Below are 14,751 nucleotides of genomic sequence, written 5' to 3'. Positions count from 1 at the left end.
AAAAAAAAAAAAAAAGAGTCTACAGTTTCAGTCTAACATTCTCCCAACTGAGTTCAATCACTCTGGAAAGCAGTATGGAGGTTCTTCCAGAGACTAAACAGAGAGCTCCTTTATGACCCAGCATTTACCCAAATGACCACAAACCAGGCCATCAGCACAACCATGTTCATTGTAGCATTATTTACTATAGATATTGAATCAACCCAGATGCCCCTCAGTGGATGAACTGATCAAGAAAATATGGTATATATGCACAATGGAATTTTATGCTTCTATCAGAAAGAATGTCATTACCCCATTCATAAGGAAATGGAGACTTGAAAAAAAATTATACTAATCAAAGTAAGCCAGACCTAAAGAAACATATGCTGTCTGACATCCCTCATTCATAATCATTAGAATGTGCCTATAGATTTACAAGTAAACACAATGGATAGTAAAAGCCAAAAAAATTTACACTTGGACATGATTAATTAAACAGGACTCTAAACACAGTAAGACCAAAGGTGGATATTCTTAGGAGAGGATCATGGGGGCTCAATAGCTATATGCATATTATCATATAAACTGATGCTTATGAAAAATAATCACAATGGAAACAAGAGGCTTTTTGTTGTTCTGTTTCTATATTTTTTTATTTTTTTCTTAGGTTTATTCCCTTTTGTTCCTGTTTTTTTTATTTCTGTACTTTTTGTGTTGGATATAAGTTTATCTGACATGGGGAGGGAAAGGGTAAGCACAGAAACAGTGGGACAAGGTGAGAACGAATTCAGCAATATTCTCTAGATGTTATGTTGGAAATTAACTTTACAATTTGGGGAGGGGGAGTGGGAGTTAGGAGGAGAAAAACTGCGAAAAATGAGGAAGGGGATGACACTGTTGAAAAAGAAATGTGCTCCACTAACTGATTTATGTGACTGAAACCTCTCTCTGTACATCACCTAAATAGAGTCTCTAGTTTGCTTGCCTTTGGTAATCTGTACTTCTATCACAATACACTCATCACAAATTAAGAAAATTCTAAATACAGAAACATACGGTCATCTCATGTGGTCAGAATGACTCACAGGTCTCTAATACTTAACTCCATCCTAATTGAATTGATGTATCTATCTAAGGGAAGCAAGTATTGATCAAAAATAAACAAGGAATACACAGGAGCAAACCGCTCATACCTGTAATCCTAACTATTCAGGAGGCTGAGATCTAAGAATCACATTTCAAAACCAGGTGGAGCAGGAAATCCTGTGAGACTCTTATCTCCAATTAACTACCAAGCAGTGGAAGTTGAGCTGTAGCTCAAGTGGAAGAGTACCAGCCTTAAGCAAAATAGCTTAGGGACAGGCCAAACCACTGCTTAAAGTCAAGCCCTAGGACTGGCACCAAAAAAGAAATACACACCTTAAATACTAGATGTGGATCTATCCAGACAGCACTTTTCTGGAGAGAGGAAGGTTTGTTCCCTTGATTTAAGTAATTCTATTCCCTGAGACAATGTATGTAGAAAGGGTAAGGTTTATTAAAGTAGGCAGCCAATAAAGGAGAACACCCACGCAGTATTCAGGCAGGAGAGAAAAGTTTATTCCCAAACTGCTGGCCTGTGACAGAGATGATACTTGGCCAGAGGGAAGGGCTGAACCACCAAAGGGCCATGCTTTATCTAGAGCAGGGGTGGGAAGTATGACCAGGTGGATTGGATGTGATCTCAGAGAAGGGGAAGGTAACTGCCTCCAGGTGTGCCAGTTACTTAGGTAATGTAGTTAGTGGGCACAAACTTAAAGAGGTCAAGGTTATCTGCATGGAGCCCTCCTGGGGGTGGACCTTAAAGAAAGCTCTCAGGGGCTTCCTGTCAATACATTGCCAATATATCATATATATACACACATCATATATATATATATATATATATATATATATATATATATATATATAAATAATTTTTGTCAGGCTAGCACTCTGCCACTTTGAGCCACAGATGCAATTCTGATTTTTCAGTGGTTAATTGGAGGTAAGAGTCTCAAGGGACTTTTCTGCCCAGGCTGGCTTTGAACTAGGGTCCTCAGACCTCAGCCTCCTGAGTAGCTAGGATTACAGGCATGAGCCACTGGTATCCAGATTGCCTCATATATTTTTGTTTCCACTTTTTCTGTCCACTGCAAGCATTTACTGCCCACTGGATGAGGAACTTCGAGACACAAATTCTCCAAACTGCATTTCTCAGCTTTATTGCAGTATAATCTACACAGTATAAGTATAATCGCTTAGTGATATAAATTCAGAGATTGTAACAAGCATGTATAACTACAATCATAATTAAGTTACAGAATACACACAACTAACTTCATATATGTGTGTGTTACATATATGTCAACAAGAATGAAAATGTACTTTTCATAAACATACAAGTAACAAAGTTTTCACTGAAAATCATATTGTTGAAGGGGAAGGAATGAAGCCAATAATTCATTGTATGTACCACAAAATTAAGAAATGTAAGAGGAGAGGTGGTTCAAAGGGGGACAAGATTGTTGGAGGGGTGACTCAGATCAAAATGCATTGTGTTCATAAACTGCTTTATGTAGTCCCTCCTTTGTGCAGGCACTAAAAGATAACAAATTTTTAATGACCTTGCCATGCTAGCTTACTGAGAGAGTTCATAATATGTTGACAAAATCCTGAAAATGAGAGACAAGATTATCTTTTCAGGCCTAAATTATATTAAGACAATGTATTAGAAAAATGCTACTTTCATAAGACAGACTATTTCATAGACCGTGAAAGTCTCCTTGACTGTAATCTATCCACAAATATTATATTAACATAGTGTCTATAGCAGAAGGAATATTGGTTTGGTCAGTTATTTTCTAGACAAGTACTAATGAAAAATGTGATCCTTGGACTGGTGCCCATATGGGAACTGTTGGAAACGGGTCTATGATGAGGTAAGTACTGAAAGGAAAGCAAAAGATTAGAACTTTTATTATAACTTGATAGTAATTTTATACCAATTGAATCTAAATCTAAAAATATGAGGCTCTTACATGGTGTTCTGTGTGTCATTTTTAGTAGTTTATTTTATTGTGTTTTAAAATAGTTTGGGTTTATGATGGGGTAGGGGGAACTAGCTATTCATCTCACACATTGAGAAGAACTGTTGTTGGGGGCTCAGGACCCCCTTTCCCCCCCGATTCTCCCAGGGGGATGCCTTATCCCAAATTGTGAAAGACACTCAGCCCTACCCCTCCCGCCGGCAGAAGGAGTAAGGCATATCTTTGTGGACTTCGCTGAGCTGAGGAGAAATGCCGAGACCCCCCCTCCCCGATCCCCTCACGTGTCAGGAACTGCGGTGGAGAGAGACATCGGGGAGACGATTTGATGGTCCATCGGTCTAACCGGTCCAGAGGGAGGGCAGAAGAATTTATTACGGTGACAAAGGCGAGAAGGAGAGGGACTTGGGGTGACTAGCTGATTGGCTGAGCGGGGCTGCCCATCAGGTGATGTCATGAAACTTCCTCTATGGACGGAGACCACAATCCCCCAAGGGCCAGGCCTCCGCCATTAGACACGTGCCCAAGCAGAGAGGCAGGGACCACTTGCTTCTCTTCCGGTTGAGGCTGGAAGGTGGGAGGGGCTCCCTCCCACACTGCCCCAGGGCTAGGGGAAGGGCAGCATCTTGGGAGCTCTGTCGCCCTTCCCCCCTTAAGGCCAAACTAAATCCCCAACAAACTGTTGTACGGCTGGCATCTGCGACTTCCTGCTTATACTTCCCAAATTCTGGACATTCTGTCCCTTACCCATTTACTGTCTTAAATCAAGGTTATACAAACATTTTTTCCTGTAAAAGTTCAGATAGCAGGCCATCTATCTAATCTCTGTCACAACTAATCTCCTCTGCCACTATCAGCCAAAAGTAGTCTCAGACAATATGCAAATGAATGAACTTGGCTATATTCCAATAAAACTTTGTTTATAATAACTAAAAGCAAGCTAGATTTGATTCCTGAGACATAGGTCATTCTACCTTATATTATTATTTAATTTTGTCATATTAGATTGAAATTTCTTCAAGTGCAGACCAAAGGGCTTACTTTTTTCCATCCAAGCACTGACCAAATTTCTCAGTAAATACTTTTTGAGTAAAGGGAAAAAAATTATGCCCAATAAACTGGGTGGATAGAAGACTATTACAAGTTACGGAGACCAAAGAAACAAGCATAAAAATTAGGGATATTGTGTTTCAGTTTGTTTGGGCTGCTATAACAAAATACCATCAACCGAGTGCCTTATAAACTACAGATTAGCTAGGTTCTGGTGGGTCACACCTGTAACCTGTAATGCTATTTACTCGGGAGACTGAGATATGAAATTATAGATCCACGCCAGCCTGGGCAGGAAAGTCTGTGAGATTCTTTTTTTTTAAACTTGATTAAAAAAACAGGGTATTGTAAAAGTGATGTTCAGGTGGGTTACAGTTACATAAGTAAGGTAATGAGTACATTTCTTTTTTAACAGTGTCATCATCCCTCATTTTCTCTGGTTCCTTGACACACACTCTTCTCCCCTCAAGTTGTAAAGTTCATTTCCAATGTAGTATCTAGTGAGTATCATTGTTGCACTGGTTCAAACTTTGCCTTACTGTTTCTGTGATTCCCCTTAGCTTCCCCAAATCAGATAAACTTATACACAAAACAAAGGGCAACAAAATAAACAGTGACAACAGAGTATAAACCAAAGAGGGGGTAAAGAAAGAAAAAAGAAATAACTGCAAATAGTAGACTAAAAGCAACTCGGTTCCATTTCTTGGATTTAATTTCAGTAAGCACCATTTTAGACTCTTATGTCCAATTAACCACCAGAAACCAGAAGTGGTGCTATGGCTCAAAGTGGTAGAGCACTAGCCTTGAGCAAAAGAGCTCAATGACAGCACCCAGGCTCCTAGTTCAAGTCCAATGACTGATTAAGAAAAGGATTGTATTCATGGTACTGAAATCTAGGAAATAAAAGATGAGGAGGTTGACAAAATTTATTGGTTTGGGGGTGGGGCTCAAAGTTGGTGCATTTTTAAGAATTCTGCCATAGCAACAGCTGTGAGGGATGTCGGACTTCTTTCATAAGGACACTAATCTTATTCCTGAGAGTTCTGCTCTTGTGATACAATCACCTCTCAAGAGTCCATCCTAATACCAGAACACAGATGATACAATTTTCTCATGTGAATTTTCTGGTATTGAAGACAGGGTGGGATACACACACATTCAGACCACAACAATCAGTAAAAATAAATCAATCTAAGCCAAGAAGATTGATGACATTTTTCAAAATATCCATTGGCTCTACAGTATCCTATTTTTTTTAAACAGGTATGGTTTTAAAGAAGATATACAAATAGCCAACAGGTGGGTGAAAAGGTATTTTCCATGACTTGAATATTTCACTCTCTAAAACTGTTTTTTCACCTGTTGTGCCAAGTCGCGAGACGACCACCAAGAAGGCCACTGAGACTCAGACATTCCGAAACCCAAAAGCAAGGCAAGGCTTTATTCAAGCGAGCTGCAACTCGGGACTCGTCCTACCCACTGACACAGCAGAGGTTAGGAGAGAGCCCCAAGCTGCCATTACACAGGGCTTATAAAGGCAAAAAACAAAGTTACAACAATCAGGTGTTCAAGCAAGCAAGATTAGGACACAGGTACAAATCTGATTGGCTCAGGGCTCGAGGCACTCTGGGGGCAGTCAGAGTTAAGCATTCCCAGCGGTTAGAGTTCTAGACCGACTGGGCCCTAATGGGCTTGTCCTGGGATTGCTCACAGGGCCTGCTTATCTCAGGTTCGTGTGGTAAAGTGGGGTTCGCGTGGTAAAGTGGGGCCTGACTTCAAAGTCTGGCACTTCATTTCCCCCTTTTTCTCTTTGGTACCTTGGGAGCCAATCATGGCTACATTCTGTCCATTTCAATGGCTTGCATGTCTAGGGGATGATATAGAGATAAGCCATGAGCCAATAGGGCCCAAAGTAGTAACCCAAAACAACTCTGGTCCCTTGGTTTTAAAGGGGGGCTGATGGGTGAAGACAATCCATCTTCTGTAGCTTCTTCAGGCTGACTGAGGGGCGTTGACCTTACCTAGCCAGGAACTTACACCCTTAGTCTACTGTACCAAGGGACTGCAAGATTACTTCAAACTGAAAATTAACTTTCAGCTATACAGACTTACCATTAGCTGTATAGTGTTTCAGATCCAAATGTCAGCAACAAAATACATAAACTTCTCAGCTGTGCTCTAACGGTTAGGTGTATACCTGTATTCCTGAGCAAGCCCAAAACTACCAATGCCTTCTTACTTGCATGGGACTTTACAGGACTCCTGCTAGTTGCTAAAATAAGGGGGTCACTTCACTTTGGAGTGAGCTGCCAAAATAGCATCAACTTTAGCCTGAGTAGCAAGGAAAGAAGGCAAAAAGAAAATTATAACAATATTCACTCTAACTTTCTTTTCTTGAGGCGAAGGCGAAGCGGCTGAGTCGGGTGATCGAAGACCTCCCATGTTCCATCACAGTAGTCGTTGTCCAGGGAAAAGGGGTCAGCTGGCCTGGCATGGAAGCAATGAAACCAAGTGGCGATGCCATCTAGGGTCCCTTCCACCATGGTTCTAAGGATTTGGGGTTATGCCTCTGGACGAACACCCAGTCCCCTGGTCTGAATAAATGGGGGGTAGGGACAGAAGCAGAATCATATAATGCCTTAAGTTGGGGTCACATATTCTTGTGCACGAGCTACAAATAATCAAGTTTACACAAAAAATTCAGCATCATCCAAATCAGCAAGCAATTCAGTCTGAAGGCTAGGGATAATGGGCGGGGGTTACCCGTACATTATTTCAAAAGGAGTAAAGCCAAACTGATAGGGAGAATTTCTTACTCTAAGCAGAGCAAAAGGAAGGAGTGACACCCAGTCTGTGCCAGTCTCTAAGGCCTATTTAGTTAAGGTCACTTTTAGAGTCCGATTCATTCTCCCTACCTGTCCTGAACTCTAGGGTCTATATGCACAATGCAATTTCCACTACGTCCCCAGTGCAGTGGCTATTCCCTGACTTACTTTTGAGACGAAGGCCGGTCCATTGTCCGACCCAATGGTGGATGGGAAGCCATACCTGGGTAGGATTTCTTCCAGGATCTTCTTAGCCACTACATTCGCGGTTTCATGCTTTGTTGGATAGGCTTCAACCCATCCTGAAAAGGTGTCTACAAAAACTAGCAAATATTTGTATCCAAATTTTCTACTTCCCAATACACGCCTGGCCTATCCCCATGGAGTCGAGCTCCTTTAGTAACTTGTTGATTGGGGGCATTGGTAAGCTGACAGGCCTTGCACTTTTTAACAATATCTTCAATAAGTTGATCTCCTTGTCTAACTTTCACTTTGGAGTGTCGGAGCAAGTCATGCATTCTTCGGGTTCCCATGTGAGAAGCTTGGTGGATTCTCTTAAGGATCACCTTACCCAGCCCTTGTGACAAGATAATTTTCCCTTCACAAGTTTTCCACCAGTCATTGTTTCCTTCTCTGTCTGGGGTTTTGTGGGCCATGGGATTTTTCCTTATCCACTCCAAGTCTTCTTGGGAATACTGGGGCACAGGAGGCAAAGCTCCCGGCCCTGGGTCTACTAGAGTCAATACTTCTCTGGGCTGAAGGGCTGCTTCCTTAGCTGCCTGGTCAGCCAGATTATTCCCTCTAGTCACCGAATCAACTCCCTTTTGATGACCTGGACAGTGCATAATGGCAATCTTTGCTGGTTCTCATAGGGCCCGGATGAGGCTTAAAATCTCCTCCTTGTTTCTAATGGCCTTTCCTTCGGCTGTCAGTAGCCCCCCTCTCTTGGTAGTCATGTCAAGTAGGCCTAAGGCAGGGGCTTCCAGAAGGCTTTTCTAGATTGCCTCAAAGGCTTTTTGCATTTGCTCAGTCCAATGAAAGAAGACTGGGTGGGGGTCCCCCCAGAGTTCTTTTTGCGGACACTCACACTGATTGTGAGCTGTCGCCTGTATGTCTCATGCAGGTTTGACACAAAAGAGACTGTTAGACTTACAAACACAGACAACAGCGTTGCGCGGTGGGGTCACTCCCCGCCGCCTGCGGGTGGCATGGGCTGGCCCCATGTCTGCCCCTGTTGGCGGCGGTTGCGGGTCAGGACTCGGGGCTGACGCCTCTGTGCCCTGGGCTGCCGGCGCCAGGACTGGTTGGGACCCTCCAGAGCGGAGGGCACAGCTGAAACATTTTAAGAAAGGCCGAACCCAAGCTGGAGTGTCCCTGTCAACTAGTTCCCTCCAGATGTCTATATAAGGAATCTGGTCTAGATAGCCTGAACGAGGGGCTTCGATTAGGCTTTGGAAAGTACTTACCTTAACTATATTAAAGCTGCCCTCAGGTGGCCAATTGGCTCTCTCAAAGGTGGGCCATTCTGACTTACACAGGGTGATCCATTTTTCCTCCTTAATGGTCACACCTCGGTTCTGAGCTATTTCCTTGACTTCCCTCCAGTGAGCTAGGGTCAAATCTAGGGGGCTAGATGGAGATCCCCAGGATAGAACGTTATCCATAGCTCTGATCAGATGTTTAGTTCAGAAGGCTAATAAAAAAAAAAAAAAAAAAAAAAACAACACACAGGCCTGAGAATAAGAAAAGCTATGAGTTGGAGATCTCCTAGGTTGGCCCACAAGCCTCCTCCTGCTAAGCAGCAGGCACAGACCTAAGTTGGCCCAACCTCCCGCAAGGGTGCAGGAGGAGTGGACCCTAGTGGACTCAGAGTCTGGGGCATCCCCCAGTCTCCCCGGGATTGCCGATTAATCACGTCCACTTTGACAACCCCTTAAAGAACCCCTTTAAGCAAAAGCAAAACACACAAACAGACAAATTACAGGACAAGACAAATAAACAAATGAACAGTGCTGTTCTGGGGGCTCAGTGCTGAGTCTGGGGTCTCAGGGGTCTCTGGGGCGATCCCGGATGAAACCCCAAATGTTGTGCCAAGTCGCGAGACGACCACCAAGAAGGCCACTGAGACTCAGACATTCCGAAATCCAAAAGCAAGGCAAGGCTTTATTCAAGCGAGCTGCAACTCGGGCCTCGTCCTACCCATCCACACAGCAGAGGTTAGGAGGAAGCCTGGAGCTGTGATTACACAGGGCTTATAAAGGCAAAAAACAAAGTTACAACAATAAGGTGTTCAAGCAAGCAAGATTAGGACACAGGTACAAATCTGATTGGCTCAGGGCTCGAGGCACTCTGGGGGCAGTCAGAGTTAAGCATTCCCAGCTGTTAGAGTTCTAGACCGACTGGGCCCTAATGGGCTTGTCCTGAGTTTGCTCACAGAGCCTGCTTATCTCAGGTTCGGGTGGTAAAGTGAGGTTCGCGTGGTAGAGTGGGTCCTGACTTTGAAGTCTGGCACTTCACACCCTCACTGAACATAAAAAAGAGAAAAGAATTTGGCAATTTTTCCTAAATGATATAGGTGACACATAGCGAAAATTTTCTGATAAACTTTACATTATGTTGCTCAGTAGGAGAATCTTCAAAACATATTCTTAGACATTAGCCTAAACTGTTTTAAGAGATTCTATTAAGATATCCATGAAATGTTCTGGATGATTCTTTAAGGTTGCTTTTTATTTTCAAACCTATGAATTTATTGGATGACCCACTTTGCCCAGTGATAGTAGTCCCTATGCATCTAATAAACAAATTCTTGAAAAGAACCATAACATTTTTGTTTAAAAATAATTGATACATGCCGCCGCTGCAGGCCCCGAAGCTCGAGGAGTCGGCCCTGGCGGCCAGGGAGCCGGGTGCTCCCATGAACCCCCCTGGGAATGGCGACCACACGACGAGGCCTCCAGGGAGAGGCCATGGTGAAGCAGCCTCACCGGGAGGATACCCACGTGTGCAAGAAGTGCTGCGCCGAGTTCTTCAGCCTCTCCGAGTTCTTGGGCCATAAGAAGAATTGCTCTAATAATCCTCCTGTCCTCATCATGAACAACAGCAAGGCAGCAGTGCCCCCGAGGACCCCACCCACGGCGCCCTGAGCCCCCATCCCTCCAGCCCCGGCAGGAAGGAGGGCCCCAGGGAGATCGAGGGGAAGGACAGGCCTGGGATGGAGCCCATCTTTTACTTGAAGACCGAGACTGTCCTGCCCCCGCCTCAGGACATAAGCTATTTACCCAAAGTCAAGGCAGGGCCCACCAACGTGGCCCTGCAGGCCCTGCGGGGCACCAACAGCAGCAGCTCCAGCAGATCCAGCTGACCCAGCAGATCCGCATCCAGGTGAACATGTGGGCCGCTCACGCCCTGCACTAGGGTGTGGCGGGCTCCGATGCCCTCAAAACCTTGGGCAGCCACGTGTCCCAGCAGGTGTCAGCCGCCGTGGCATTGCTCAGCAAGAAAGCCGGGAACCAAAGCCTCTCTCTAGATGCATTGAAGCAAGCCAAAATACCTCACGCCAACATCCCCACCGCAACCGGCTCTCTGTCCCTGGGGCTCACCCCCTTTGCCCTGAAGCCGGATGGGGCTCCTGTGCTCCCCAGTGTCGTGTCCCGGCTCCCGGGTGCTCTGCTACCTCAGGCCTCTGGCTTTATGCTCTTACAGAGTCCTTTCTCCACGGTGGGGCTGGATCCATCCAAGAAAGGGAAAGGGAAGCCCCCCAGCATGGCCGCGGTGGACTCCAAACCCAAGGCCGAGGCCCTGCTCTACAAACACAAGTTGGGTGGAAACAGACTCCCCTCCATGTTTATCTGAGCGCGGCCCACCTACGTCAAAGTTGAAGTTCCTGGCACCTTCGTGGGTCCCTCCATGGCACCCCCAGGCGTGACTCGCCTGCTGGCCTCCCAGCCTTGCCAACAGGTCAAGCAACAAGGCTGCACACGGTGCGGGAAGAACGTATCATCTGCCAGTGCCCTGCAGATTCAAGAGCGGACACACACGGGCGAGAAGCCATTTATGTGCAACATATGCGGGCAAACCTTCACCACCAAAGGCAACGTGAAGGTCCTCTACATGACCCACGGGGCCAGCAACAACGCTGCTCGGCGCGGGAGGAAACTGGCCATCGAGAGCACCATGACTCTGCTGGGCACCAACGGAAAGCGGGTCTCCGACGTTTCCCAAGGAAATCCTGGCCCCCTCGGTGAGCGTAGACCCTGTGGCCTGGAACCAGTACAGCAGCGTGCTCAGTGGTCGCCTGGCCACGAAGGCCAACGAGATCTCAGTGATACGTCGTTGGGCGCGGGCCCCAGAGCAGGGCCACCGGGGCCAAGATGGAAGGCGTGCCTGCTGCAGGCGGCGCCAAGGTGGAGAAGCCGGGAGTGCGGGATGGAGTGGCCAGAGCCCAGTTCCCTCATTTCCTGGAGGAGAAGGAGATCACCATCAGCTAAGCCGGAGCCAGCAGGTGGGACCCCACTCCTCCCCAGGCCAGGGCTCCCCCTCTCCTGTGCTTCCTTTCTTATTGATTCAGTGTTTACCTTTGTGACTGCAGCCATGGGCTGCCTCACAATCACCATTGTTAATAGAAGAGCTGCCACCACCCCCCAGTGGAAAAAAAAAAGTAAAAAAGCGGAAAAAAAAGTATATCCAAACACACACAGAGACCTTAAAAATATGTTGTTTTCTTTTTAATTTTTTTGGGGGGTGGGAAGAAAGCGGGTTTTGCAAAGTAGCTTTTGTTACTTGGGTACATAGAAGAAGTTTGGTACAATGTAGAGCCACTGTCTCCAAATCCTGCCACCTGTTTCAAGGTGACCCTTGGAGCTTCTCCAATCACAGTGGAAGATAACTGGGTAGCCCTAATTAAGGGGGAGGGTACTGAGTACTTGCAATGGGGGCTATGTCGGTACTGGACTTGGTTCCTCTCCTAGTGATGAATTTAGGTCCTCTCCCCTCCCTCCACCCCTTACGCTCACCCTTGGATTTCTGGTGTTGATATTTGGGGCTTGACTCAGAGCCTGAGTGCTGTCCCTCAGATTTTTCACGCAAGGCTGGTGCTCTATTTACTACTTGAGCCATATCTCCGCTTTTTTGGGGAGTGGGGGAGTGGTTAATTAGAGACTAGAGTCTCATGGACTTTTCTGCCTAGGCTGGCTTTGAACTGTGATCCTCAGATCTCAGCTTCCTGGGTAGCTAGGATTGCAGGTGTGAGCTACTAGTGCCTGTATGTTTTTGCTTTTTGAATGTACTTTAAAAAAGAAAAAAAAAACACCCAGAAAGCTAAGGTTGTAGAATGAGAACTTTGTCTTCAGCTGTAGGAGCTCAGTGTGGTGCCCTCCTCTGGGCTCCTAGTCGTAGGGAGCTGATGTGCACATTGCTGCTTATTTAAGTACAGTCTGGAGCCCCAAGTGTGCCTGCTGTTACCCCACCAGCCTTGTCTCAACCAGACGGGGGCAGTGATGGATTGAAGGGGTGTCCTGGGTGACTCACCCTGGTTCCGCAGAGCCTGCTCTGTTGAATTCCGACTTTCTCCCTGTAGAGAAGGAGCAGATAGACATCCATTTCCACCTCAGGCTCACAGGCCAACTTTGTTATTTTGTTTCCTTGCTGTACCTTCAGCCAAGTAATGAATGAAGTTTGCTCCCCCCTCTCACTCCCGCCCTGAGAATAGTATGAAGGCTGCAAAGTTGGACCAGGCTGAGTCCTGGGTATGATAGCTTTAATTTATCTACCTCATTTTAAAAATATTCTTTTTGTAGGTGCAGTCTCTTGTTTTCCTCTTTGATGACCCATGACGTCTTCCCAGGCCTTACCTGAAAAGCTCAGAGTTGATGCCTGGGTGGCTTTGATTGCTTTATTATTATCCTCTGGTGTATACGGGACAGTATTGGATGGATGGTTGGAAGGTTGGCCTCATGGTTTCATGGGGATGAAAGACCCAGCCTCTGGGGATGTGAGGGGGGGACCCCCCTTCGCAGTGTCAACGTTCCCCCTCATTGGAATGAGGACAAAGATTGCAGCCCACGTTTTGTCTCTTCCATACTGAACCTGACTTTAGGATCCAAAAAGATTGTTTCTTGCCAAGTCGTGCCTTTCCTTCTAGAATTGTAAGTGTTCATAGTCCTGGGGCTCACCATGGACTCTGTGAAGTGAGCATCGTTCAGGGGACCCAGCACCTCAAAGTACACCTCACTGCCCAGCCCCACTGAACGTGCCTGCCAATGAATGTGGGACCAGAGGGAGGTCCCCTGGGGTTTGTACCTGCTGATGCTGTTGGAAAATAAGATTTGAATGTCTTCCCCTCTGCCCCAAAAAATAGTTGATACACAAAATTATATGTATGCCCAGGGCAAAAACCCACTATCTAAAGGTTTTTAAGAAAGTACTCACTGTAATGAGTGACTAAACTGTAATACAAACGTGATGACTTTTGCCTTAGGTCACATAAATATCCATGTGGACATTAATACATAAATAGAGGAAAGAGAATAGGTAATAAATATTGCAGAGGTGGAATATGAGGGATGTTAAATAAGTGAATTGTCAGTGTTCATTACAACAGCAAAATTGTCACATAAAATCATATTCATGTTCATGTATGCAACAGCACCATGAATAGTGAATCACAGTATAAATCAAATATAAATGTTGCCTTCAAGAAGCATACAGTTAGGTAAAATGTAAGATGAGAAAGGGAAATAGCACAACAAGCTATCCATGTATTCCACAAGTCAACAAATTATATAGGCACTTTCCAAAACCTATCAAATGTGCCTTACAAAATTTACTTCAGCTGGTGGCTCATGCCTATAATCCTAGTTACTCAGGAGGTTGAGATCTGAGGATCATGTTACAAAGCCAGCCCGGGCAGAAAAACTCCATGAGACTCTTGTCTTGCACCAAAAACACAGAAATGGAGCTATAGCTCAAGTAGTGGTAAAGCACTAAGTTTGATCACAGGGGAACCACCCACACCCTGAGTTCAAGCCCAAGGACCTGCACGAAAGAAAAGGAAGGAAGGAAGGGTGGAAGGAAGGAAGGAAGGAAGGAAGGAAGGAAGGAAGGAAGGAAGGAAGGAAGGAAGGGAGCGAGGGATGTGAATAGTTCTATCTGTATTGCTACTGTGTCTTCCCAAAGCAGAATTCTTTTTTTTTTTTTTTTTTTTTTTTGCCAATCCTGGGCCTTAAACTCAGGACCTGAGTACTGTCCCTGGCTTCTTTTTTGCTCAAGGCTAGCACTCTGCCACTTGAGCAAAAGCGCCACTTCTGGCCATTTTCTATATATGTGGTGCTGGGGAATCGAACCCAGGGCTTCATGTATACAAGGCGAGCACTCTTGCCACTAGGCCATATTCCCAGCCCTCCAAAGAAGAATTCTTGTCTCTGCCAAAGTAAAATAACCACTTTGGAGCACAAAAATTTCATTACCCTAATATGATTGCCTAAAAAGCAAGACTAATGGACTTGCAAAATGAGTAAGTCTGAGGCTTAAGAGTTTCTTTGCAACTTATTCTGATATATAGTTAATATACACTCAGTCCTCGGTTATTTTAAAAGATTCATAAAAATCACACAACCTGTAGCAAAACTCTTGGCAGTTGAAATATTTACAGATGTAAAGTGAGTCATGTTGTGAAAGAACTATCTGCAGCCTCCTTCGTTAAATCAATTGCACATTGATTTATACATAAAAGCCAAACTGTAAAGTGTGTGATAAGGTCACTCCTTTTGTGTACTTAATGACTTTATTGACCATGAAAATTGTCATTAAAATAAAACTTTTAAAGGACA

At 45.1% G+C, this 14,751-nt stretch overlaps 1 pseudogene; it reads left to right on the top strand.

The window, feature by feature from the left end:
- The first annotated feature begins 9,773 nt into the window (after positions 1-9,773).
- Positions 9,774-11,412, top strand: LOC125343020 (annotated as a pseudogene).
- The last annotated feature ends 3,339 nt before the right edge of the window (positions 11,413-14,751 follow it).

Source organism: Perognathus longimembris, chromosome 28, assembly GCF_023159225.1.
Source record: "Perognathus longimembris pacificus isolate PPM17 chromosome 28, ASM2315922v1, whole genome shotgun sequence".
Lineage (NCBI taxonomy): Eukaryota > Metazoa > Chordata > Mammalia > Rodentia > Heteromyidae > Perognathus > Perognathus longimembris.
This window is presented reverse-complemented; position numbering and strand designations above follow the sequence as displayed.